This window comes from Phalaenopsis equestris, unplaced genomic scaffold, assembly GCF_001263595.1.
Source record: "Phalaenopsis equestris unplaced genomic scaffold, ASM126359v1 Scaffold000403, whole genome shotgun sequence".
NCBI lineage: Eukaryota > Viridiplantae > Streptophyta > Magnoliopsida > Asparagales > Orchidaceae > Phalaenopsis > Phalaenopsis equestris.
Window position 1 is genome coordinate 861327 of NW_018164845.1, and position 27862 is coordinate 889188.

The 27862-nt window shown below is 32.5% G+C and overlaps 1 pseudogene; it reads right to left on the reverse strand.

Annotated features, from left to right (window-relative positions):
* Positions 1-1780: 1780 nt before the first annotated feature.
* Positions 1781-24518, reverse strand: LOC110026892 (annotated as a pseudogene).
* Positions 24519-27862: the final 3344 nt, after the last annotated feature.

The following is a 27862-nucleotide window of genomic DNA, read 5'->3' on the forward strand; positions in this document are numbered from 1 at the left end:
AAGCCTAGCAAAGAAGCAAATGGTAAAATTAAAAACTCAATGTATGCACAAAAATCATACAAAATTTGTGAAAACAATGATTTCATAAAATTGATTTTGTAGGATATTTTAATTACAATCAAATGTGATGACTCCGCTCTTATTCGCCACAAAAAAAAAAAAAAAAAACATAAACATGATCAAATTCACATCAAAGTACAGAACCATAAGCCTCAAGATTGTGATTTTATTAAATAAGAACCATAAAAAGCTCACCCTCAATACAAATGCTCTCTCTAATGGTTGAAGCATCCTCTTTTGTGATTTCAGTGAAAGTTTTTCTCCATGATACTCATACAATCTTGTCAAAGTTGAGCACATAGTATTCATTAAATAAGAAAAGATGAAAAAAGAAAAAAACTCTCAACTTAGAAACTTGTCAATATGAATATTAATAAAGTGCAATCACAAGACCTTTAATAAAGGTCAAGATTAAGATACCAAATCTGCATGAGTTGCAACCTTTGACTCAATTGGTCAATAACTTGCTCATGGCAGGTTTGTGAGAAATAGCCAATCTATAGCTCTTTGGGCTAACCCTTTCCTATAGGAGGATTGATAAATCTTACCTCCAATAACAACTTATAGGCGGTTTGATCAATCTTACCTCTACAACTTGTGGTTGCCCAACTCTATTTTGGAGATCCTAGATAGTTATAAGACCCTCCTAAGGTGTAGTCTTCCACTCTCTTCTATAATCTTCTTTTCTACATATCCACAAGCTAACTTGATCTCTATTTTTCTTTTCCTTGTTTAACCTACTTGTACTTGCGAAGAATACTTTGATGTAATTTATGGTTTGGACTAACTACCACTTTCTTTAAAAATAACTCATCTGTTTGTGGAAAATGGGATTTGCAGAGCTACAAGTAAAGAGGAGTCCGAAAAGAAAACCAAACCTTACTTAAAATACATCTATCCATATTTATAGATTGTTATAGTTGTTGACATACACAATGATCATTTTAAAATGATTATTAAAGTATTAAATGGAGCATTAATTGTGATGACCAAACTAAATAAAATCATAATGCCTATCATTTTCTCCTTTACTATTCAATTAAAATAGTACATATTTTGTTTAATTCCCTTATTTTTTTCACAAGTCACTCTACAAGAGAATTGAAGAACTGAATATATTTTTGAAGGACTTGCTAGGGTAACTCACCCAATCTTGCGAATCACTTCTGTGACCTAAGAAATCACTTATCCTAGCTCGAAGAATTACTCATCTGGGCCTAAGTAAAAGTTGCTTGCTTTACAGGAGCAACTCACCCACACATGATGAGTTGACAATTTCATTATATTTACAATATATTATAAGGAATTTTTTTTTGCCATTTTATTTGTAAAATCATAAATATTTAATAATATAAACCAAGCCAAATGAGATACAACACACCAACCTCATCAAGTACATTAAGATTTATGTCATGACTATTTGATCCGTCTATAAAGCCAATCTAACAATAAACATAAATGATTATAAACAAAAACAAGCATATCCTGAGCACATGAAAATAGCTAACTATAAATCTTTCCAATTACAATGAAAGCTATAGTTTGTCCTCTCCTGAAACATTAACAAAATCAATTCCTCAAAATGCATGAGATTCTGAATCTATTAAAAATAACATCAAAATTGGCTTAATGAACATTCTTGAGAGAGCTAACTGCAAGTGAACCCTATTAAAAAGCAAACCTATAATGCTACTTAACCAAAGAAAAAATAAACCTCAACTCACTCTTCCTTATCTCCAGGTTGGTAATCCTTTCGATTCACTTCTTCAGTCTTTGTTTGTCCTCTGTAAATAAGATCTTCCCCTCGTTTTGCCAATTTAAACATAACAATCACAATAGCTAACACAAAGAGAACCAATAGTAAAGCTTGTATTCCAAAAAGAGAATTGATGATGCTTGCGAACGAAGGGCCACTAATTTCCTTTTTTAATAGTTCTTCCCTCTCTGTAACCTTTAAGAAACAGTTTAATCTGAGATTCTATATCCTCCAAACTATTCATGTTGAGGCTCTCTGAACCTTCCACCTAAAGAAAATACCATTTATGTGCGTGCTTAATTATTAATATGAATAAAAATTATGAATGCTAATGCTGACAATTAACTTATACAACTCAATAATAAAAAAATAATTCTTTAGAGGGCCATTTGGGATCACTTCTATTTTTTTTTCAATTTTTTTTTACTTACAATGAAACATATTTGGTATGTGATAAAATGGTGAATTGTTTTTAAAAACAGTTAAAATAATTTAAATAATGGTTTATTAAAAAAAACAAGCTTATTTGCTTTTGAAAAAAACAAAAATGCAAAACATATACTAAACAAATATATTTTTAAATAAAGGCAAAAAGAAAAAAAAAAACGAAGTGATTCCAAGCAAACCTTAGTTTATAACAAAGGTGCTATTCCTCAAGTCTAGAAGATACAACTCTTCTTTTGATACTAGTAATCTACTAATCTGCACAACATGATAACTATGATGTTGCATATTCTTGCCACACTCTTATTATTAATAATTCTTTTTAGTAAGCTTCTTATTCTGACAATATCTATATTTCTCTTCCATTTACTTATAAAATTTCAATTTTATGAAGCACTTCTTATATTCCCTTCTTGGAGGCATGCTTGAGTGACGGCTACACCGCTAGACGGCATCTAGTTTCTCTGTACTCCAATACCGTCATTTAAGCACCAGGAGATTCTTCGGATTGGAAACTGTGCAAATAGTGACTCTCAACTTCAAGGTCATTAGCATGCTTTATCCATTCATTTATAATATTGTATTGGTTGTTAATTTCATTTCACATAAATTTTTTGTCTTCTCATTGGCACATCCTGTAAAGAATTGTGTAGGAATTTACATGCATATAACACAATTCTTATGCATTTACATATCTAAAATCCAAACATTAATATTAACTTGTATAACACCTAAATTTTTAACATCACATCAAATATCATTCTGTATTAATCTTTTGAAAAATGGACATACATGTCACACAGTTCTTATGTATTTACATGACTAACACCCAAAGTTTGATATTTACACTTATTAACATCTTGGTGTCATAAACATGTGTATTTTGCTTTTAAAAGGGTAGTGATGGTGGTTAATGTGATTATTATGCTAAAATGTTATAAAATATAAATATCAAAGTCTAGAAGTTAGATGTGCATTATATGGCATGCATGTAAATCTGATGTTAACTAAGCAAATAAGTAAGATTTTAGCGATGCAAAAGTAAATCCCTCCTACAATCAGCTCATACTTCTCTTCCTTGTCAAGCCAAACATCAGTCTTGGAAGCCACATTTGGCGCACTTAAGGAGCAACGGATTTCATATTTGTGTAAGAGGTCCATTCGTAGCCAATCTTTAATACTCCCATTCAGTTCACCGTCAAAAATACATCTTTTTTTTCGCAATTTTTTCTGCATTTGAAGAATTTTCTATATACTGTTTTTTGAATCCTTAGTTGAGTTTGAACTTGGATCTTTTGTAAACGGAAGGTGAATAAAAAGGAAGCCGTTGCGAATAAAAAGGAAGCCTTAGCCTATCTCATTTAAGAAGTTAAGCAAGCTTGGGGATTGGAACAAGGCAGGTAGTTCAGCTAATGTAATTTCAATTATTAGCCTGAACTTATAAGCTGAATTTACCAGTTTTAGAAATCGATCGACTACTCGAACTTCTTATTAATTCTAAGGCCCGATATAAAAATTACCACTTAATGTTGTATAGTAAAGCTTTATATTAGAATAAACTTATACTCTTTACTACAATGTTTTCCTTTGACAAGGTAATAGTGATTTAATAGCTCTATTAAAAAAGGTTAATGGTCTTATTGGTTCAAGTAGGTGTTGACTTTCGTTGAATTAACTTTTATTGTAAAATCAAATATAACTTCTCCATACAAATTTAATCTCCCTCACACCTACCAGCGGTAATTGTAATGAATACATAGCTGGTAGTAGTAGGATAGCTTATGAGAATACTTTTGGTAGGCGCGGAGGAGACTATTTCCCACCAACAATTACCCTTCTTCCTATTGTGTAATTCTGTGATGGATACACCTACCGTTCACCTACCGCTCACCTACCGCTCACCTACCTCCCACCTACCACTCTCTTGCTTCTAAAATAGAGAGGGTGTGAGACTTAGGAGAGCAAGAGAAAGAGATCTTGAGCTACCACAAAGGAGGAGAAAACAGCTAGAGAACTAGAGAGGATGAGAGCATCTTGAGGCCTTGTATCAAGGTGTCGCTTGAGAGGGAGGCCATAGAAGGAAGATGAGAGCCCATCTTTATGTATAAGCTATGTATTCTCTATTTCTTTTGCTTTAGTGAACTATTTGATTGATTCCCTCCCGTTCCAGTTGGATCGAACCACGTAAATGATCTGTGTTTGCTTGTGTTCTTTCCGTCTCATTTATATGCCAGGAAGTACATATTCCACAACAACTAGCAAACAAAATCTTTTTTTTTTTGTAAATTGTTGACTTTCTTTGGCAGCTTGATTTGCTGTCATTTTCTTACAAAATTAATATAAATGATCATAGCAAATAATAATAATAATAATAATAATAATAATAATAATAATAATAATAATAATAATAATAATAAGAGAACAGAACAAATCATCAATGCTTCACAACTTATCCTAATTATGGTGAAAATTAGATTAGGACTTGCTACAATTATCATTTGCAAGTGAGATGCCGTAATTTAAGCTGATTGAAATAAAAAATATGCAACGGTAGGCTAAGGGATCAAAGAAATGACACACTACACTTAAAATACTTATGGTGAAAATTTGACGCAGCTGACGGCATGTAAAATTATAAATAGATTTGCAATACAAAAATTATGACATTTAAGAAAACAATAAAATGATTAGAAGAATGTTTGCAAGAAACTAGATGAAGAAAAGTGGAATCAAAGGACAAAAAATAAAAAGAAATTTTACATACATACCGCGAAATTTTACATACATACCGCACCATTCTTATGTATTTACACTTAGGTGTTATAAACTTATGCATGAAAATGCAAGGTTTTAAAAGTCAGACTGGACTGGCTGGTTCAACGGCTCAATCGAGAAAAACTATTTTCACGTCGAATTGGTGAAAAGCAGCATGAATCACTGATTGAACTGGCAATCCGATGAACCAGGTTGTGTTATATAGAGATGACCAGTCCAAATTACATATTTAATTATTTTTAATTCTCAATTAAATTATTAAAAAAATATATATAATACTTAAATTTTATATATTATATTAAGTCAACTATAAAATTATGAATTTAAAAATCTTAAATACTAATTAAAATGAGTTTAATTAAACCAATACATTAAATGCCCACCAACAAGACAACTAGGAGCTCAAGCTATTAAACAATTTTTTTTCCTATATAAACAATGGAATGCCAAGTTTTTATTATTACGTAGGACTAAAAAACTTGAAATGTGAGTTGGGCTACAAAAATGAAGATTGAGTATTCATATGTATGATTGTGTATATGTCCAACACCCTTGAAGTTATTCATATGATAATTGAGTACTGGCCGGTAATAGAAGTAATCATGACTCGATCAACAAGTCTTAAATCCTTGCAAATTTATGTAAGTCACCTTAGCTTAGTGACTGAGAGCTTTGTCTTTCAACTATTAAGACATGGGTTTAAGGCCTTGCATATGTGATGGGTCTACGTTTGGGTGTGTGAAAAAAAAATAAAAATCTTTAAAATGTATATCAATGATTAACATTAAGTTCATACATTTTTTATCATGGGTATGACATACATGTTATATATCACTAATTATAAACCAATATTACTAAAAAAAGGTAAAATTTAGCTATGATAGTTTAAAGTATCTTGGACTTATTGTAAAGATAAATAAGAGTATAAGAGAGGACATAAATTCTCTAGTTAACGTTTTGTGGATAAAATTGAGAAGAGCTAAAAAATGGTATAAGGTAAAATAAAATCATAGAAACTTAAAGCTATATTTTCACATTAACATTAAGCCAATTATGTTACATAGATATGAGTTGGTTTCGTTAAAAACGTCATTCATAAATGGCTTCTATGCAACAAAAAATCGTCATGATGGAGAAGTGGTAAAACTAAAAATGATAAATTGAGAAATTATGATGGTAGTACCATTTGATGTTGGAAATAAAGTTAAGTGATTTGGGTGCATAAAGCAAAGGGTGGAAGATGTGCCAATAAGACTAGTCAATAGAAATAAAGTTAAGGGTTAGGAAGAAAAAGAAATATAAATAAAGTAACTTTTACGTGTTTATTAAAAAAACTGTTTAAAATAGGTTTAACACCTTATACAAGACTTAGGCCTCGTTTGGCGCAACGTTTCCACTGCGCAGCGGCCGGCCGCCGCTGCTCCGGGTGTATGGATGGTGCAGCTTTGGCACGTTTAATTAAATGAGCCCGATAAGTCGCACCGTGATCCCGTCCCCGCTTCTTCTGCGTTACTTGGCATTCTTTACTCTTGTGCCCTCCCTCCCGCTCAGCCTCGTCTTGCAAGCGATCTGCCTATGGTTTTTTCTCTACTCTATCTTCGTTTGTCGACACATTTGAATAGGGTTTTTGCCGTCGTTTGCTTCCTTCCTCCTCTGATATCCTCTCCCCCTCATATATTTTTCGTGGAATAGCTCTATTAGCCGTATGATTTGCAGAGAAAAATTTAATTTTTGGATTTATACAGACATAGCATAGGTGACATTCATTGTTTCTCTATTTTCAGTGCCTACAACTCCATTCTTTCAATGGATTTATACATACATACTTTCAATTGGTTTTGGCATATTCGGTTTGTGGTCTTTAGTTGATACATACATAGTGACGATTTTGCTATATTGGTTTCAGTTTTATTGGTATAATTACAAAACTATCACCCTAAAGGTTTTGGCATTTTTGCTTCCTTTTTCCTCCATGATTTGTGATATATGAGTACAAATTTGAGAAATAAATGCAATTTGGAGTTGGAGTACTGAACAACAATCTTTCGGCTGGGTCGAATTTTGATATTTGAGCAAGAGTTTGAGAAATGGATGATAGCTGATGGTGTATTTGTTAACAACACCGTTTAAGGTGTTGTGTATGTTATGAATATGGATTGAGAATTTATCATGAATTTTATTTTTTTTTGTATGAATTTGAATAATGGTTGGAAGCTGGTTTAGCATGTGTTAACAACAATGTTAAGTGTTGTCTTTTCACGAATATGGAGTGGAAAGTTATCTTGACTTTCGATTTTTTAGTAAGAATTTTTTAGCAATTGTTAAAAATAATGTTTCGGGTGTTGTGTATATTCTGTTTATGAGAAGATTTTGATCACTTTGTGCTTTTTCCGTGGGGACTTTAGAATTTCGTAAAATTTCCATAACTACACAATATTCATCTATAATGTTTAAGGAAATTTACAAACCCAGCACACAATTCTTATGTGTTTACATTCATGGCAGTTGTATGCATAATGTGATGTTTGAGGAATGATGATAGCTGCATTCGTGCGTATTTTATAGTTTTTCCACAACTTTCCTATGTTGCTTGTATTGCAATAGTATTCATTTTGATGTGGTTTTACACATTTGATTGTTGTGTGCATTAATATTAAATTATTGTTTGAGATGTGTTCATTAGAATTGTGTGTTGTGTATGTAAATAGAGATTGTTGAATGCTTGAATTATGTGGGGTTAGTATATGCTAGTTGGATGAAATTTTGCTAAGTACTGAATATTACTTTGGGGAAAAAATAATGCCTGGAGCACCAATAAAAAAGAAGTTTTGGGATATTTACCTAGCTATCTCAGGATTATTCTTTAAATTTCAGAGAAATTTACAAACCTAGTACACAATACTTATGTGTTTATTTGCATGGCAGCTATGTGCATTTATATGAAAGTTACTTTCTATTGTTATGTATGATTTATTAATCCTAAATTGATTATCTTACAAATAATATTTGAGTAAGAACTGATGGGGATAGTGGTGATTTGTGTGGGGGTGGTAGTGATTAAAATATGATTTTTTTTGCTCGAATTGTGCTAATTGTGTCAAATATTTTTGTTTTTTTAACTCTTTCTAAGATAGTAACACAATGGTTAAGACAAAAGAACTCGGTTTATCTGCTATGTGGGATAAGGAATCCAAACTAATATTTTGCGACCTCTGCTTTAAGGAGGTGAAGCTCGGTAATAGGTCACAACTTATTTTATCGAGGAGAGCTAGCAAAATATTATGAAAAGGTTCAAGGAAGCATGATAGTATGTAATTGAAAAATAAGTGGTATCAATTAAAAAATAACTTACAAATTTTGGGAGAAATTGAAATGAGGATCCACGGGCTTGGGTTGGGACCCGATAAAGCGGACAAATGATACTTAGGAAGAATGATGGGTTGAGAGATTGGAAGCGGAAATAGATCAAACCAACATATTATGATTTTTTTTCATAAAATATAACAACATATTCATGACCCTTTATGTTGTAGGTAGTCCCAGCCGCCAAAAAATTTGAATTCAGTAATATTGACCATGAGCTGGAAGAGAATTTCGACCAAATGTTTGGTGAGGCCACGACAACAAGGAATAATGCATGGACCCTTAGTGAGCGAGAGTTTCTAGACATAACTAAGAACTTGGATGTCGAATAAACAATTAACTCTTACGAATGCCCTAGCTCGAACCTAAATGAAGTAGAATCCATTGGTAGGACAAAGCGTCCGAGGGTGGAGAGAAGGAAAAAAGAAGGATCTGCTTTCATTAAAAACCAAATTTCACAACTGGTGGTTTCATGCATGAATAACCCTAGGGCATCACAAGCAACTTCCATCCAACAAGTTATGTGAATTTTGTAAGCAACTCCAGAAATTTATGAGAACATACCGTTATATTTGTTCTCCACAAAGTTGTTGGATGACCCAATTCCTAGAAAGTTCTTTATGCGATGACTCCTGACCATATGGTCAATTATTTACGTTATTTTACGACATCACGGACGCTTGAATTCATTATTTATCGTTGAACAATTTGTATCTATTTTCCATTAGGTTAATTTGGCTTCTGCTTTGGATGTTTCTTCTTTTTTCTTTGGGACACTGTTAATGCTGCTTTGGATGTTTGTTTTTTCATTGTACACTTTGTTATTTGTTTTTCCAATTTCAATTATGATTGTTGCTTGGCTATAAAAAGTTCTTATACTACCCAATTCAGTGATTCTTATGTGTTACCTGAATATAACACTTGTCGAACATTAATTCACAAAGAGAGAGACGCAAAAGGAGAATTATAGCAGCGGTATGTTTGATATATGAGTACCACAACTTATATGTAGATCAGTCTCCTTGCATGACATCATCTTACATTTGTGATAAATGAGATGAGGAGTTACTTGTAGGGCACCCAAAAAGATTCAACCAAATGTTTCATATGACAACCAATATTTATTGATCTCTTACATGAATTATAAAAGAATCATGGACTTCATGGTTTCTCCAGAATGACTTTCAGAGAGGTGTTAGAAATAGTCCTCTATATTTTATCACATAATGAATATATGAGAGGAACGATGAAGCGATTCTAGCACTCATCAGAGACAATCAACAGATACTTTTCAGTTGGGTTAAATGCCTTGCTAGTTTGTCATCTAAAATTATCAAGTCAGATAACTCAATATTTGAGAGAACTCACATAGAGATTGCACATGACCCACTATATGTCATGTTTTAAGATAATTCTTTTTATTCGTTATATTTAGATTCGTTATATTTAGAAGTCAAAATAAATACAATAATTTACAAAACCTTTTTTTTAATTTTTTAGAATTGTATTGGAACAATACGTGGATGCACATGTATCGAATAATGAAAAAGTCGCATCCATTGAGTGGTGCGAATCACCAACACAATGTAATGACTGTATGTGATTTGAATATGTGTTTTACTTTTGTTATGACTGATTGGGAAGAAAATGCACATGACAGTCATATATTCAAATTTGTCACAAAAACTCAAATGCACACCGTTAATTTTATTTAAATATTTTTTCAGTGCATTACTAATTATTGTATTTATGTCAGATAAATATTATTTGGTCACTGTTGGATATCCCTTATAAATGAGGTATTTGAAGTCATTTCTGATACAAAATGTCACATTCTCGACTTTGAAAGAGCCAGTAATGTCGCTTGGGGTAGGAGAGAAATGTTTAACTAGAGACACTCGTTCTTGTGTGGTGTCATTGAAAAAATATTTGGAGTGTAGAAAGAAAAAGGGTCATACTATGAGATATGCCTACATATATGTTTTCTAAGCAAGTGCAGATTGCGAAGGCCGCAAAGACTCTCCACAACTATATTCGGTGGCATCCTTCGCACGGTGATGTTGACTTCAGCAGGGCCGATGAAGATCATTTACATGTCCCAACTGAAACATTTAAATATCGTGTAGGACATTCTCTATCACAGGCAAAAGTTGAATTACCTGAGAGTTGCACCCAAGATGGGGAAGGTACTAGGGAAATGATAGAATTAAGAAAGCAGAATACATACGTCCTTCTTTGCTACTGAATGGAGCGATTGTTTTTTTTTGTTACTTTATTTGCAATGGATGATGAATACTTTTATTGTTTGTTGTATTGATGTTTTGTTCAATCATCTATATTATGAATATCAATTTTATTTATCGCTCTTTTGCATGTATTCTAAAGAGACAACCATGGATATAATATTCTATATAAATATTTATTGCATGTTTATTTTTTATTTTTTTGGAGGTCAATGATAAGACATTCGATCTTAAGAATTTTTCTGGATGACCAATATGTTATTATTAGTTCTTGCCACATGTGAAATCCTAATGAAAGTAATCAAGTTCTTTTTTCAATGTTATGGTTTCCTGAGGCTCTTCTGAAAGGTTTTTTTTTGTGATATGCATGTATAACACAAACGAGCTCAGTATTTTGTGATTTGAAGGCAACCAAAAACCCTTTCTTATAAGATCTGTTGTCTTTTCGTAGTGATAAATTCATTGGCTTATGCTATGTTCTTTGAGACCACAAAGTTTAATAAAACTTATACTGGTTAATTATAATATTTTTTTGCTAATATTGCATCTAAGAATTTGTGCTACTTCTGGTACCTCTAGAGCATTATGCTGCTACTGTGGGCTAGCATGCTTCTTGCTTACTTCACATCAGTCACATAGCTACGAGATATAGTTTTATAGATGTCCGAGAAGAAGGCAGGAAAGCTGTGACATATTTAGGTGGGCAGATGAGTTGGAGGAATTGACAGCTGATAGTGATCGGGCGTGGCAAGTTTCCTTAGAGGACAACTTATCTCGTGACATAAGTCAAGTGCATTTTAAAAACAACAATGTTATCATATTATTAATTGTTATTTTAATAGTCATTTTTTAAATTTTGGTTGTCATGTTACTCACGGTTTTGTGAGGCGCCAGTTTTTATCTTGTAACGTTTAAAATAGATGATTGTTTTTAAGTATGGAGTGTGCTAATATGATTCAATTTTGTTATAAACAACACTATAGTACATGGGCAAAAATATTATTTTTTTAGAAACAGTTGCAGCACAACTGTTTCGAAACTACAAAAAACAAATAGACTATCAGCTTCTCTGCAGTAGCTTCTGCGTAGCAGCTTCTTGTCATTCAACAGTTTTTTAATAAGTTCAGCTACCCCAAACGGACCCTTAGGAAGAACAAATGGAGTATGGGGTTTCATAAAGATGAACATATAAGTTTGTGATAAGAAAATGATAATGATAATTTATAAACTTTGTTTACCATATTATCATATGATTTATCATATTTGTTTGACTAATCAACATATAATGAATTGTCATATTATCATGCTTGTCTTTTGAATAAAATGTGAAGAAAGAGGCTCCACACTAAAAGTATTCGTGCAAGGGTATCAAGATTAAATGAATCATTTTAACATTGTCGACATTATTGATCTTGATGTTTTGTTTTGAATATATTGTACTTATCAAAATTGAAAATTATGAAATGCTACTTAATAATTTGCTATTTATAATGATTTATAAACATAGGCGCGTTAAATCTAAAATAAGAGCCCCTTGGTGCTTATCTTTTGTTGGAAGGTATTTTAAGCATTAAAGTCTTTAAGTTTATTTGCATCTTAAGAAAAATAAATCAGATGAAAAGATGTCCTTCAACCCACTGTCCTTCAACCCACAGATGGATGACAATTTTTCAATATGGAAGGCTAGCTAATCAACCTCATCGAGCTATCTTTGTGGGGCTAGTTTATAAAATTGCATTTTTACATTAAAATGTGTAAGAACATTGGGAGAAAAAAAACACTGAACATCCATCGAAAAAAAACTATGTTGCTAAGTTAGTGGTGATGAAAAAAACAAGATTCTACTGAAATAAAAACATCACTTACCAATTGATAATCATCGTTGCCACCCCAAACAAGTATCTTCGGAAGTTTTGTATTTCTATGAACATCAAATGTGCTAGCAAAGTCTTCCCACTGTTTGACTCCAACATAACCAAAAACCAAATCACGATTGACAACTGCAGTAGATCTCAAAATTTTAAATAGCTCCAGTTATTTACCATCCATCTCATCATTCACAATTGTAAGAACTACATTCCTATCATTGTTGTTCAGCAGCTTAAGCGTTTCATAATCGACGGGAACAACAAGTGGCAATTGATTTTGACGAACAAAATCATCTAAGAGATGACCTGAAGATTTAAAACATGATCCTTCTATTAATGCTTTTCATTGAGAGAAGTCGTTCAAACAAACCAAAAATAAAGAGCAAATACAAGTAAACATGAATAACAAATAAATACAAATTACAAATGTCAAATAACATAAAGTTTGTGCAGATAAATGTTAAAAAAAGTTAATTCTTGGTGATCATAAAACAGGAGCAATTGCTAAGAAAACTCAGAATTCATGTAGATGTTTGTTATGGTATGACTCATATACCATATAGGGACAGACGCTGGATCGAAGTGGAGCGGAGCGGAGCAGAAGAATCTGTCCAAATTGAGAAGTTACGTGGGTTGGGGTGCGGGGGCAAAGCCCCGCAGTACGGTACAGGGATAATGTTGTAATTATATATTGTGCCTAGGGTTTACTCCTGGGGTTATAAATAGGCCTGTTAGTAACCCCAGGAGGTATCCCCTGATTTCTGTAAACCCTTTTCTGAATAGTGAAAGGAATCACAGCTCTGCTCCCGAGGACGTAGGCATCTTTGTCGAACCTCGTTAAATCTCTGTGTTCTTTTGAATTTGTGTCGTTACTGTTTTTTCTTCACCCTAATTTTCTCAACAATGTTCTTAGCCGATTTAAATTAAAAGAGAGTCTATGCTTAAGGGGGCAATTATCACAATATTATATAAGGAACTTAAGTTAAAAATGTTGGGCCATTAACGATCTTTCAGAATCTAGGGCTATCTGAGCAAGGTTCTCACATTAAATAGAAAAGATGTATCAAAATAGATATGTGCAGCACATGCCAATTTACGACTCTTCCATACTTACAAACATCGAGCATTAAAGTATCTTAATGTCATGTGAAACTAATCCTGAAATATGATTGCCGCAATAGAAAATAGATAAATAATCATTCCATTCAGGATTTGTCTTACCATCGAAAGGGCCATAGAAAGCATTTTGTTCATTGTAACTGGGATGAATGACTACCAATGCAGGAATTTTGTTGAAGTTATAAGTTGCCATTATGTCGTCAGAAAAACCTTTAGCTACAGCAAACCAAGACCTTTTCTTGTATCTTTTTCCATGCTCCGAAAGTAAGGATTCATCCAGGCCAAAGCCAATAAATATAGGGAAATGTTTTCCAGCTTCCTCCACAAAGTTATGTACAGCAGAAGATGACTCGAGAACAGAAACGTCAGGTGCTACGCACTTCTTCAGAAATTGGATAAGCAGTTCAGCTTTCCTTGGACCTTTATATTCAATGGGAACACCGTGCACAAAGAACTTTAGTGTGGGAAAGCCACTGCACCATAAATGGAAATAAGAATAAATTCGGTGTTGAATGGTAGATAAAATTGAAAATGTTAAATATTTTGAAATACATTCAAGGCATTTTATTTTCCAATTAGCCAAATACAAGAACTCAACTGAAAGTAAACTGTACAGTGTAAACAATATGAATCATAGGGAAATACTCCGTCACATAATATTATAAGAAACAAAAGTCTGTCTGCTTTGAATTTAGAAATAGAGGAAACTAATAAAAGGGTCTAGAGAGTACTCAATTTCATGTTTAGAAGCAAGCTTCCGGTACTTGTCAGCATCTAGTTTAGCAATTACAACAGGTTGATTCAATCTGGCTAGAATCGGAGCAGCCTCATCTAGCTACAAATTGAAGTAAGAGGATCCCATCAGCGAACCAACCTGAGAGAACTGAAGCAGAAGCAACTAGAAAGGAATGGTAAGGAAAAGTTTGGCATCACTTAAATTCATGGATGCATACTTTTCAGATGGAAAAGATATCGATCACTACCAGCACATAGATCATTATCTAAAACAATACAACATAGAAAAAATAAATAATGGCAATGTAATAAAGCAGCAGAAATATAGAATAAATGTTAAGAAAACTGCTAATCCTTAACTAAATCTTGCAAAAAAATGAAAAAAATGAAAAAAAAAAACAACTAAAAATAAAAATAAAAACATTTTAATCATGATTTAATACAAGGAATTTGTATCATACAAAGGATCTACTTGTTTCACCCATTAAGTTAAACATATATTCAACATCTTTGAGGTGTACATTACGAAACGGAGATCTTGGCCACAACATTCTAATATATCATGCTCCACTGAAGCACTTGTTCAAAATGAAATGCTTTTGTGCGTACTTAAATCGGCTTGGCCATAAAAAAGGCTTTAAAATCAGCTCAGAGATTTAAAAGTCTGAATCACATATTTGATTAATTCATCCCTACTTAAAACTTCATAAGAAAATAACTATATTACAATCATTTTAAAAAAATAATAATCTATTTTCAAGACATTTTTTCTTAGAAAATTCTAATTTTGTTAGAGTTTGTGACCTGAATTTTATTGAGGTAAAATCCAAATGTTCACAATGTGACATACGCAATAAAATGCAAACTATGAGAATATTTTTGAGAGAATTTGTGGTGGTGGCGGATGGATTGGACCGATAGTATGGACCCTCATTATCTTTCGTGCATAGACAAACACACACACACAAATTATAGTTTTTTTTTTTTGTCAAGGGCTTCCACGTAAATCTAGTACATACATCATTAAGACAATAACTACAACATTTATTTTATGTTTGTAGTTTATTTCTTTGTTATAATTCTTTAAGATTTTAGTATGTTTGTATCCAAATCATCTAGTAAATACATCGCTAAGACAATAACACTCGAGATCAGAGAAAAGAAAGAGCGAGCGAACAATCGAAAAGATAAAAGAGGCAACACTATTATTTTTATTAATGTAGCCCGTAAAGAGCCTCTCTTGTGTATATTTTTCCTCCTATTCAATTAGGGCTGTCAAAATAGTTTGTTGTTGGTGAACAATTCGTATTCAGCTCATTAAGAAGCTTGTGTTGATTCATTTGCTAAATTAACGAGCCGAACACTAACAAAAATTATGTGTGTGTGAGCCTATCAGCTGCCCCAAAGAAACCCTTATTATTTTTATATTTAAATTAACATAAAATTCTGACCATATGGTGGTATAGGCAATTTCATGAACATGAATGAATGATAATCATGTGTTTCCATTTTGTATAAAATGTCATCCTCTAAATTTATAAATCACCTTACATTTGATGCATAGCCATATAAAAAAAAAAATATTTTTTCATCCATAAATAAATTTCTTTTATTTGTTGTTTTCGAAAGGAAAATGATTCTTTAAATTTCTTTATGGCGCTAATAATTAATTACACAAAATGGTGGCAAAAACATTTTCTAAGTCTCCTTTGGCATTAAATGTATCTTTTATTTTGAAAAAAATCAAACATGATATTAAATATATTTTCAAACTCAATTTTTTTTTATATTTACATCAATATTATGTTGTATCAAAATGGATTGTTTATATGATAACTCTCAAAATATATTTTATCAATTCAAGTGTGAACCTCTTCACACTATAGGAATATTGGGGTTGTCAAAACAGCTCGTTACTCATGAACAGTTCGTGTTGGGCTCGTTATAAGGTTCGTGTTTGATTTGTTTGCTAAGTTAATAAGTCGAGCACGACCAATTTTTTGGCGCTCGATATATAAATGAACACGAACAAAGATTTGTTCGTTCGTGTTCGGCTCATTTTGGCGCGAAATAATTAATATATATATATATACATAATTGATGAATAGTATTTTTAAAAAAAATTATTTGACTACAAGGCTACAAAGATTTATAATCAGTTAAAATTATCAATTAAAAAATATTATAAATTATATTTAAATAATGATTTAATATAAATAATTTAAATCTCGCCTCAACTCTTAACATCCTACGGTTGCGTGATTAGGGTTGTCAAAATGATTCTTTGTTCACGAACATCTCGTGTTCGACTAGCTAAGCAAATGAGCTGAGCACGAACACATTTTTTGTATTCGAAATATAAACGAGCTGAACACGAACATTGGTATTTTTTAATGAACCGAGCACGAGCTGAGCATGGGCTCGCTCATGTTCGACTCGTTTACACCCCTATATTCCATTTTATGCACATGTGACTCTTATTTATATAACGGGGTGATGATTACATGAGCAGAATGATTATTATAACAAAGGTTCATGATGACACCATGTACCAAGTTATCTTATGGCGCACAACAGTCTATAATGCCACATTCGACTTAACTGTTCATGTAGCACCCTAGTAACTAATTGACAAGATAAGTTGATAAGTCAACGAGATATTGGATTTGGTGAGGGAGAATGGGTTGTGATAAGTGCTAAACTAGTCATAAAACAAATTCATAGTCCCGTCTTCGGTGGACTTCATCGAGAGTTATTGTCGGATTATTTTGTATTGAATTATCATAGATAAGATCTATGTTGTTCATTGGGCTAGTTCTTGGTCATGCTCTTTGCTAATTCTAAGGCAATGGTTGGTCTGAGGTGAATTGATGAAACATCATGGTAGTTTGAGTTGGCGATAATTAAACCCTTGAATAGATATGACCGGAATCAACTCACGAATTAGTTTTGCAAATTATTAGGTATGGTTTGACTTGTCACAAATTGGCCTGTGGACTGTCAACTCAAGTTGGTAGGTTGGACTTATCCTATCAGGTATAAAACATAAAAACAAATAAAACATTGAAGACTTATACAAATACTTCTTTTAAGAGTTGAGAATATACTTAAACATTTTCATGTGACTCATTCTAAAACACACTTAATCTCTTTTTTACATCTTTCCATAATAATATTGGCTTTCACCTCAGATGCAATTTAATTTCTTTTCTCCTTCATTTTCGGACAATCTTTATTCCAATGATCAGCTTATAAACAAAAAACACACTGATTTTTTTCAAGACTGTGCCCATGAGACTTGCCCTCATTTTGAGAAGTGTCACCGTTGTCATCTTTATTTGTCAAATTCTTCTTTGTCTTCTCAAATCTATCAAGTTGGAGTGTAAGTGTCTTAGCTGATTCGACCTTTGTGAACTCCTTGTCTCTCCGACGAAACTCATGATTCAATAGCGTCGTACTTAGTTCACTATAATTCAAGATCTTTCTATGAATGAATGTCATAGGAAAATTTTTCGTACTCATCTGAGAGCAAATTCAACAAATGGAGTGTCTTATCTTCATCTCCAGATCATGTCAACTACTATAAAAATCTTATTAGATCCCTTAATATTAATTTTTTTTGTATACTTGAACTAAAACTTTATGCTTCCACCCTTAAAGATCCCTTATTTTTGCTTCTCATATTTTTTTCCTGCTAAGAAGGACTGCAATAATTTTTGTTTATCCTCTTGGATAGGGTTTAGATCAAATAAAAGTGGTCATCCTTAGATTACAAACTCTTAATCATTTATAGTTAGGTTATCCATGGAGTTTTGAAATACCCCCATTATTTATGCTATTAATAATCATTTGGACAAAGTTGCTTTTTGTCTTTCTATGATTCAGTTTTTTGCTACTATATACTAATGTCGGGTTATTTGAGTCTACTTCAATTGTTGCAGATTTCAATCAAAAAAGTTTGGGGGCAAATCTCTACCCCCTTCAAAATTGCAAGCTTTCAACGATTTCATTCTCAATGCAGGACTTTGTGACCATGCTTCAAATTTTCTCTTTTATACATTGTCCTATCATAGAATTAAAGCTTCTATTTTTGCAAGCTGGATAGAGCATCGGTGAATCACTTTTGGCTTGAGACCTTTTCCACTTTTTCACATCATTCCCCATTCATCATCACTTTTCCCTCTACTTACCTTCTAATGCATCATTTCTTTATTTTAGAATTTTTGGATCCACTTCCATGGATTCTTTCACATTTTATGGGAGGTTTCATTTATACTAACCCACGGGGAACTAATTTTTTCTATGATGACCAAGCTTAAATCCCTTAAATTCATACTTAAAATAAGAAATATAACTCTAATGCATATCACAAGAAGGCTTTTGAAAATGTTACAAAGTAATAGAAGATTATTTTATTTTTTATGCAATCCAATCCTGTTGATAAGAATCTTAATCACAGCCTTAAAGAGATGAACTACGAGTTATCTATTATAAAATATTACCAAATTGATTGAATTATTCAAAGGATCAAAGCCAATTGGCTCTTTTGTGGTCAAAATATGCTCAAGTTTCTGTCTTTAAAATTCAAATTCGGAAAGAAGAAAAGCTCTATTAATTTTATTAGCTCTTATAAAGTCATTTTTTGTATTCATAAAGACATTGCCAATGCCGCCATTAATTACTTCAAGGGACTATTTCTGGAATGTGTTCTCCCTGCTCATACGGGATAAAATACATCCTTGCAAAATGGCTCCACGAAACCTACGTATTTCTTTTATGCTTCTGTCATCTCTGAAGATATCAAAATTATTGTCTTCATTGCACATAATAACTTTACACTTAGACTGGATGGTTATGCTTTTAAATTTTTCAAGTCCTATTGGAATATGGTTGGTGACGATATACATGATGCTGTAAACCATTTCCTCTGCACCAAAAGACTTACCTCAAGGTTACTATTATAATCCTCATTTTGAAAACTTCTCGCGTTCAATATTTTTTTAGATTATAGGTCTAAGTCTTTATTCAATGTTATTTACAAAGTTATTGCTAAAATACTTGTGAATAGGCTCAATCTTATTATACCTTCCATCATTCAAGTGGAACAAGCTAATTTTAATGCTAAAAGGAGTGATATAAATAATATTATTTTCAACTAATGAGGTGCTTAACTAATTTAAATTCTCTTCTCCTTCCTTGCCAAGTTGGATGTTAAAAGAGCCTTTGATTTTGTCAACCTTTCCTTCTTCATTTAACGATTAAAAAAAAGGGGCTTCCTCATCTGTTTATTGATTGGACTCATGCATGTATTGCTAATATTAATTTTTTAATTAGTATTAATGGTGCTTTGGAAGATTATCTCTCCCTCATGTGCTGATTTAAGATAAGGTTGTCCTCTTTTCTCCCTTTTTATTTTGCATGGCTATGGATAGGTTTTCTAATTTAATTGACTATAGCATCAATTCTAAATTTTTCATCCCTTGTAATTCTAATATCAATTATAAACTCCCCTAACTTTTATATAATAATGACTTGATTATATTTGGTGAAACCTCCCCACTAAATCTCTAGATTCTCAAAAATTTGTTAGATGCTTTTTATAAGGCCTCTAACCATAAACTTAACCCCTTCAAAAATTTGATTTTCTTCTTAAGCAGAACTAATAATTGCCAAACTCTTAGTTATATCCTTGGTTGTGATATTTCTCATAGCTATCTCAACAATCTTGGACTCCCAATCTCTAGCCTTATACCCAAGTTTGACACTTCTTAGCCTTTGTTAGACAAACTGCAGTTAATTCTTGAAGGGTGAATCTCTCTCTCTCTCTCACTAACTAACTCTCACTCTCACTAGTAGGCTATTACTAATAAAATTTACTATGTGAAATATTGCAAGTTATTTGTGAGCTCTCTTTTTGCCCAAGAGTTGTACCAAAATTATTCATAGATGGTGTTCAAAATTTATTTTCTGTGGCAATATTAATAATAGCAAGCTTCACATGGTAGCTTGGGAAAGAATTTTTAAGCCATGGGCTTATGATGGTCTTCGTCTTCATCCTACTGAAATCCTCTCATTGATCTTCATGAGTAAATTAGTCATCTCTATTGACGAAGAAAATTCTCTTTCTTGTAAATTGGTTTCATTCCTTTTGTGTTTCACTTTGGCACTATACTCACAAGAAAGTCTCTCATTTTTTAGAAAAACTGAAAGATGTGACTGGCCTATTAAAGCACAATATTTCATTTTCTATTGGTAATGAATTTAACATTTCTCTACGATGGAATACATAGCTTATTGGTAAGTCCCTTTTGGAAGTTCTGGATGTTAATACTATAAGTATTTACAGCTCTCTCCATATTACAGAATTAACAGGTTCATTGTTATACAACCTCTTTAAGTTTATTATTGACACTTAGTTTGAATATCAGTGTCATTATCATTTGGTTGGGTAAAACAAACCTCTTCAACATTTCCTCTATTTGGGTGATATTCACGATCAATTTTATGATTCTTTTCCCTCTCCTAATTGGGTAAATAGTATCTAACATAAAAATTGTGCTTTGAGATATTTCACTTGCTAATATTTGGTTGTTCTTGGTTCATTTAAAACTATTGATGTTGTTATGATAAGAAATATTCCTTGTACTATTGAATGACCACTCTTGCTGCTCTAAGAAAAATAAACTATCAATCAATTTATTATTCCTGTTTACCTTTTCTAATGCTATCATCAGGGGTTGGCTACCATGAACTGCTACCTTTTAACTTAGTCATTATCTCCTACATATATTAGATCATATTCAATCTATGCCTAATTATCATAATTTGCAAAAATATCTTCCTTCTATCTTGTCACTATATCATTTATCATATTTGGAGAGAGAAAATATCTAGAAGGTTTGAGAATGATGTTAGTAGTTGTTCAAGTGTTTTGAAATAAATCGAAGCAGCTATGCCTACTAAGCTCACTCACTAGAATAAAAATTACATTTAGTGTGAGATCTATAAAGAATTTCTTTTGTTATCAGAGTATTATGCTCCCCCGTGTGGCGTCTTTTGCATTGGATGAAAAAATTTACTCCTGTAACCCACACAGTTTCAGATTTTGGCTCTTTTGAGGGTTGTTTCCCTTGTAAGGGTTATACTATCTTCTCCTTTCATTAGGAGTAACACAAATTTTTTGAGTCTCTACTTGGATGTTCTATTGGGCACTATCAATTCATCATCTAGGTGTTTTTATTCTCTAGTTGGAAGCCAGAAACTTAATGTTATTTTTTTCTTCCCTCTGCTCAGATTTAAGATGGTTGGTTTTCTCAATAAATGATGTTTCAGTACAATTTTTTAACTTAGTTCTGCTCTTGATTGGGAGCAGTCGACCCTCTCCTCTTGCTAGCTCCTTCTCTCTTTTTTAGTATTGAGGCTGCTATCACTAGTATGCATCCCTCGATTGTGTAAGTTTGCTAGATTTGATTTACAGACCTTTTGAATGGAGCATTTTGTTTTGTTCATGGATTTACGTGAGAGATGGGTTGATTTTTTTTTTCTTTTGAGCAATGCTAAGTTTTGCTTCGGTGAGTAGCAAGTTAGTTGGTGTCTTTACTCTTCATTCATGAAGCATTTTCTACTATTGTTTTTTACTAGTATTTTTCTTCTTTTGCTTGCTTTCATCATTGCTTTATGTTGGACTTTGAGAACAGTATTACACAGTTCTTTTTTTTGTTATTGTTCTCTGTTGTATGTTGGAATTTGAGAAAATTTCTAAATGGATCTCATATCTACTTTAATATTTAAGTTTGTGATATATCTATTGGTGTGTCATACTTTACTTTTGTGATGCTACACAGTTGCTAAATGCTTCAGTGGCCTTCTAGCTTATTTCCCTCATGATGGATCCGTTGATTTACAATTTTTGGCTCTTTTAAAGACCAAAATTTTGTGATTTTCTATTTCTTCTTGAGTTAGTTTTTATTTTTTGGTTACTCATATCATATATGTATTTAAGGTTTGTTTTTACATGATTTTATCAACTTAGTTTCCAACAAGACTTGTTAGCGATATTTTCTTAAAATAATAATATTTTGACACATTTAATTTCAGTGCTAATTAATTGACTTGTGTAGATGTAATGACTAATGACGACCTAGTAGTTGGACATTTCCCCCCCGCACCGAAAGCTTCAATGCAGCTCACCCAACCAAAAAAATGGAAGGGGTTTTTACAAGTCTACCATCTAAAACATTTCATAGTGCATACTAAACACCACAACTTAAATATTGACATATCAACCATCCAAAATATTTCTCTTCTTCAAAACAACCGCTCTCTGTTATCTTTTTAATAGTAGATAAAGTGAGCTCCAGCGGGTTTGATCTTAAATTCAGGCTACTTTATTCAAATTTGTTAACCAATTGGGCAAGGTGAGAGTCCTTTTGGGGAACTGAAAAAAAGAAGGCGGTACTGGATAAGGACTGCCTGGTTGGCCGTGGCTCGACCGGGTAGACGTTCAAGGCAAGCTTCGACGACGACGGGCAGGACATGAGCAGGCTTGGAAGCACCAGACATCCAAATCTAAGAGCAAATATTACATCCGGATTTGCAGACGTAATTTGAGTCCAGAATCCAATGGTGAGACGTCACGTGTCAAATGGGTCCACTGCAATGTATTGGGATTGGTCGGTGTTAAAATTTGTGGGGCTCACTTGACACGTGACGCTCTACTATTGAACTCTGGAGTCCTGACGTAATATTTTTTCCATATCCAGAGGCTTTCCATGGATGCTACTCGTCACGGTTACCATGAGATGACGTTAATGTTATTCTATGGGTTGGGTGAGACAGGCAGGTGAGAGATTACAGAGCGGGGCTGTTTTGAACATGCTCGTTAAAAAATATCATTGTTCGTGATTGATTCGTTTATATTTCAAACAAAAAAAAAAAATGTTTTCGTTCGGCCAGTTTGCTTAGCGAGCCAAACACGAGCAATTCATGAACAAAAAACCGTTTTGACATCTCTAATCACGTAGTGGTAGGATGTAAAGGGTTGAGGTCGAAATTTAAATTTTTTTATTTAAATTAAAACACCATATAAATATAATCTAATATATATTTATACAATTTCTTTAATTAATAATTTTAATTAATTATAAATCTTTGTAGCTCAATTAGATTATATATATATATATATATATATTATTTTTTTCAAAATGAAATCGGTATTTGGCAGAGCCCCAAATACTAAATTTCCATGCGCTATACCCTATGATGAGAGCCCGCACCATGTGCATAAATATTGGAGAATTCAATGCCACTGAGGATCTAACCCGTGACCTGAGGAGACTTACGGTGAACCACGCCAACCAACAAACCACAGACCGCGACACACATACACAAACATATATATATATGTATATATATACATGCTTATATATATATATAAGATTGGATGGGTGAGCACACACTTGCTATATACACACCCATCCAACTCTTTTGTGGTTATCATAGGCGAGTCTCGAACTCGTAACCCTAAGGGTCTCATAAATACTACTAACCAAATATTATTTGTATTCTACTCATTTATAAATCGAGCGCCCAAAAGGTTTTGATTTGGTTCGCTTTATCCAGCGAATAAATGAAACAAAAGCTCTTTAACAAGTCGAAAACAAATTACTCACCAACAACAAACCGTTTTAATAGTCCTCAGTGGGAGGTATAAACTCCAAAATAAATAAAAAATAAAATAAAAACATACCAATTGACTCTTTTTCACTTTTTCGGAAAGTGACTTTTTTTATTAATTCTTTTTTTTTGGGGGGACGATGAGCTTCATCCGACTCGTTCGCAGATTATAAACGGGCCCAACAATCTGAGCAGCCTGCAGGACTACCAGTGTTTTTACGTGAAGGCACTTCATTGGCGGAGGACTGCGTCCACCACAAACACCATATCAATATTGTGAATTAAATAAAGTGATATGCAGGTAAAATTAAAGTTTAGGTAATAGATATTTAGGCACGTAGAAATTGAGTGGTATGTGCGTAAATTTTTATTCTTTTACTGGCCACTAAAAAAACTAAAACAGTCATTTTCAAAGGTCTAATTATTGCGTGCAGAGAGCGCACACAAAATTACGTGCGCCCTCCGATCACAGCCGCGCATCGCAGCTGTATGACAGTGAGTCCCGCTGTCATATAGCCGCGATGCATGGTTGTGATCGGAGAGCTGCGTGCACTCTCCGGGCGCAATAATCGCTCTTTTCAAAGGGCACCTCAAAGAATCTCACCACAAGTATATGTCATGTTAAGAAAAAATTATTTCATACGCAGTCCAATCTTCACCGTTCATCAGGGTTTTTTTAAAAAAATAAAAATAAAAATGGGATCTGCTGAAATGCATGGTTGCCCTGATGAACGGTGTTGATCAGCCAACATATGTATTCTTGCAAACGCTATCCATATGAAATAATTTTTTCATGTTATGATGTATGTTTGCATGCCCTCTTTAAAATTGCGATAAAAATCATGTAAATGTTCAAATCATACTTATGATTAATTCTATTTTTGATAAATAAATAAATAAATAAATAAATTTACTCTTCCAAATTTCATCACTTAAGACAACACCACATGCTATTGATTTTAAACCATTGCTAAATGAACCAATTGGCAGAAATTTTGATTACTACTAAAATGAATCATTCAATGTAGGTGGTTTAAATAGCTTTGCCTTCAAAACAAATCTCATTCCATCTATCAACCTTCTTATCTTGGGCTGTGATTTTAACTTGAAGTTTGTTGATCGCTCAAAAGATAGATTTGAATTTTAGCTTGGATCGGGACAAGATCGAAATAAACGAGCCAATCTATGGGCTGAAACTTTGGATCAAATTTTTAAGCAATGCATGAATCGGCTTGATCTGACTTGAGATCTGCACGTAGTATTTTTTATTTGTAAAAATCATATAGACAATGCTAAGTAAAATAGAATATAACGAGTAACTAGCCAATTTAGTGTTGATTTTGAGTTGGAACGGATCAGAACAACTCAATTTGAGCTGGTTAGTTTCAATTTTGAGTTGAAACGGATCCAAATAACTCAATTTGAGCCAACTCGTTTTGATTTCGAGTTGGATTGAGCTCGATTCAATTTCAAACCGGCATAGCTCGAAATCGACTATAAAAAGCCACATGCTAATTTCGAGCCAATTTCAAGTTAAGCCCAACTTGCCTGGAAATCGAATCATTAACAGTCTGATTCTCATCTCATCAAATACCCGAACTAGCCTCTAATAACCTCTTCATGTGATATCTTCTTGGTGAATTAGGCTCTTTGCAATCCCTAAATTTGACAAATAATTGCTTCCAACCTTTTCTACCATATAATTATGCCACTTTTTGCCCTCACTGCCATTTTAGGTCTGAGATGTGATGGATCTTTGTTTGATTATGCTGAGATGATTCAACAAAGTAGTACCGAGCTTTATGTCTTTAAAAGCTTTAATAATTTAATACATAACCATACATCATATGAAAATCCCTTTGATCAAGACAAATCATGACGTAATGTTTGAATCATAAAATTTGAAATTAATTTAGAATCACTTGAATTTAGCAATTTATAGTTAAGCTGAGCATCTCAATGAGATGAATCAAATGACATTAAATGTGATCTAATTCAACTCTAAATGAGCTCAAATCAAGTACATGAAGCATAATTAACAAATTAATTAAAATGGTAAATGATCTTTGAATCATGCATGCTTATAATTAAAATGTACTTTTACTTAGAGAAATCTAATGAACCCAATATTATTTAATTTTAAAGTTTTTAGGGAAATTAACTCCCAAAAGATTGATCTATGTAGTTTTTTGAGATTTAAGCTAATATATGAAAGTGATGCACAAAGGAGTTATAAGTAGAACTCATATTTTCAAAATAAAAGAGACCTTGAAATGCATTTTTGAAGAGCTTAGAGAGATGAAAAACTCTAGAGCCTTCTCCAAGGTTTGATGTCAATGACTACTACTAGTAATCAGACTACTACTAGTAATCACTATCAGCTGATCAACATTGCTTGAATTTAGTTAATTGATATTTGTGATCTAATTACAATCAATTCAATATCATCAACCAATTATTGTTTCGCAATCAATATTTTTTAATTAACAATGCCCAATTAAAGTCACATGATCATTATTTTTTTTATTATCATTACCTAATTGTTATACTCCTCCTAGCTCCCATTGCATGACATTCATTGCCCATTTATCATCCCTTGACTGAATTCTATTAAGTTTTATTTCTTTCCATCATCTCTTGTTCACCAACATCATCATTCACCGCACACTCAATATTTTTTACAATAAAAATAGTAGGTCAAATTTATGCTTCATACTTTATAATTCTCTCTTCTTTAATTTAGGAAAAATCATGGATAATCTTACTTGCATGATGAACCATATTATTTGGGTTAGGCCATTTAATTTTTTTCTCATTCCAAGATTTTTCAAAAAAACGTTTTGGTTTTTTTTATTCATCATTTTGTGTGTTTGCTGGAATATTATATTAAGCTAAGACATTATTTATTTTTTTTCTAAAGTTATGAATAATATGACATACAATAGTCTGATATCATCTATGAAAAATATTTTTAGCTAAACAAACACTTAATCGGTGGCTAGATATTACTCCCACATAGAGGTTAGTATTTTCTAACGAGTAAAGATCTCCCAAGTCAAAATTTGAAGGATTATCACTAAAAGTTAAAAGAGTAATGCTTTCAAATCTACTAATTCTTGTAAGATAATATTCAAAAAATAATACAATCATAATATGGTCGACTTCACCTACTATAAATTAACTTGAGTGGAAGATGATCAAATTAATGTCTTTGCAGGGCCCTTCATCATAGCATCAAAGTTTTCATACACCATAATCTTATTAGAATCTTTTTAACTTTATTAGTTTAACCTATTCATTAAGTGATGCCTAATTAGCTTGTAATTCCCTTATAGCTTTGGTGAACTTAGCCTAGCTTCACCTTTTTTTTTTTAACTTTATCTTCTTGATGCCCCTTGTATATCATAAGATATAAACTCTAATACCATAGTTAAGAGGAATTCTTTTTAAGATATAGAATTTAGCTTTTTTCTTGCCATAATTTTTAGAAGTCAATCCCTCAATTTGATGTAATTCTTTGGCACCCTATTTTAGCATACCAAGCACATCTAATATACCTGATAAGAAGATCTTATAATTAAACCAGCTTTAAAAAATGTTTTTTTGTCTCATTAATGACTCAACTTATTCAAAATTCTTATGAGGATTCTATCTTAGTCAGATAAAATCTTAATCTCTTAGAAAAATCAAAGATCCATCATACTATAGTTTTTTTTTCAAAGTACGTTATAACTCATCATTTTAATAAAAAATATCATTTGAGCATGTGGAGGATAGTGTTTGCACTCCAAACCTCTAAAATGCACAACTAAAATGAAGCTTAA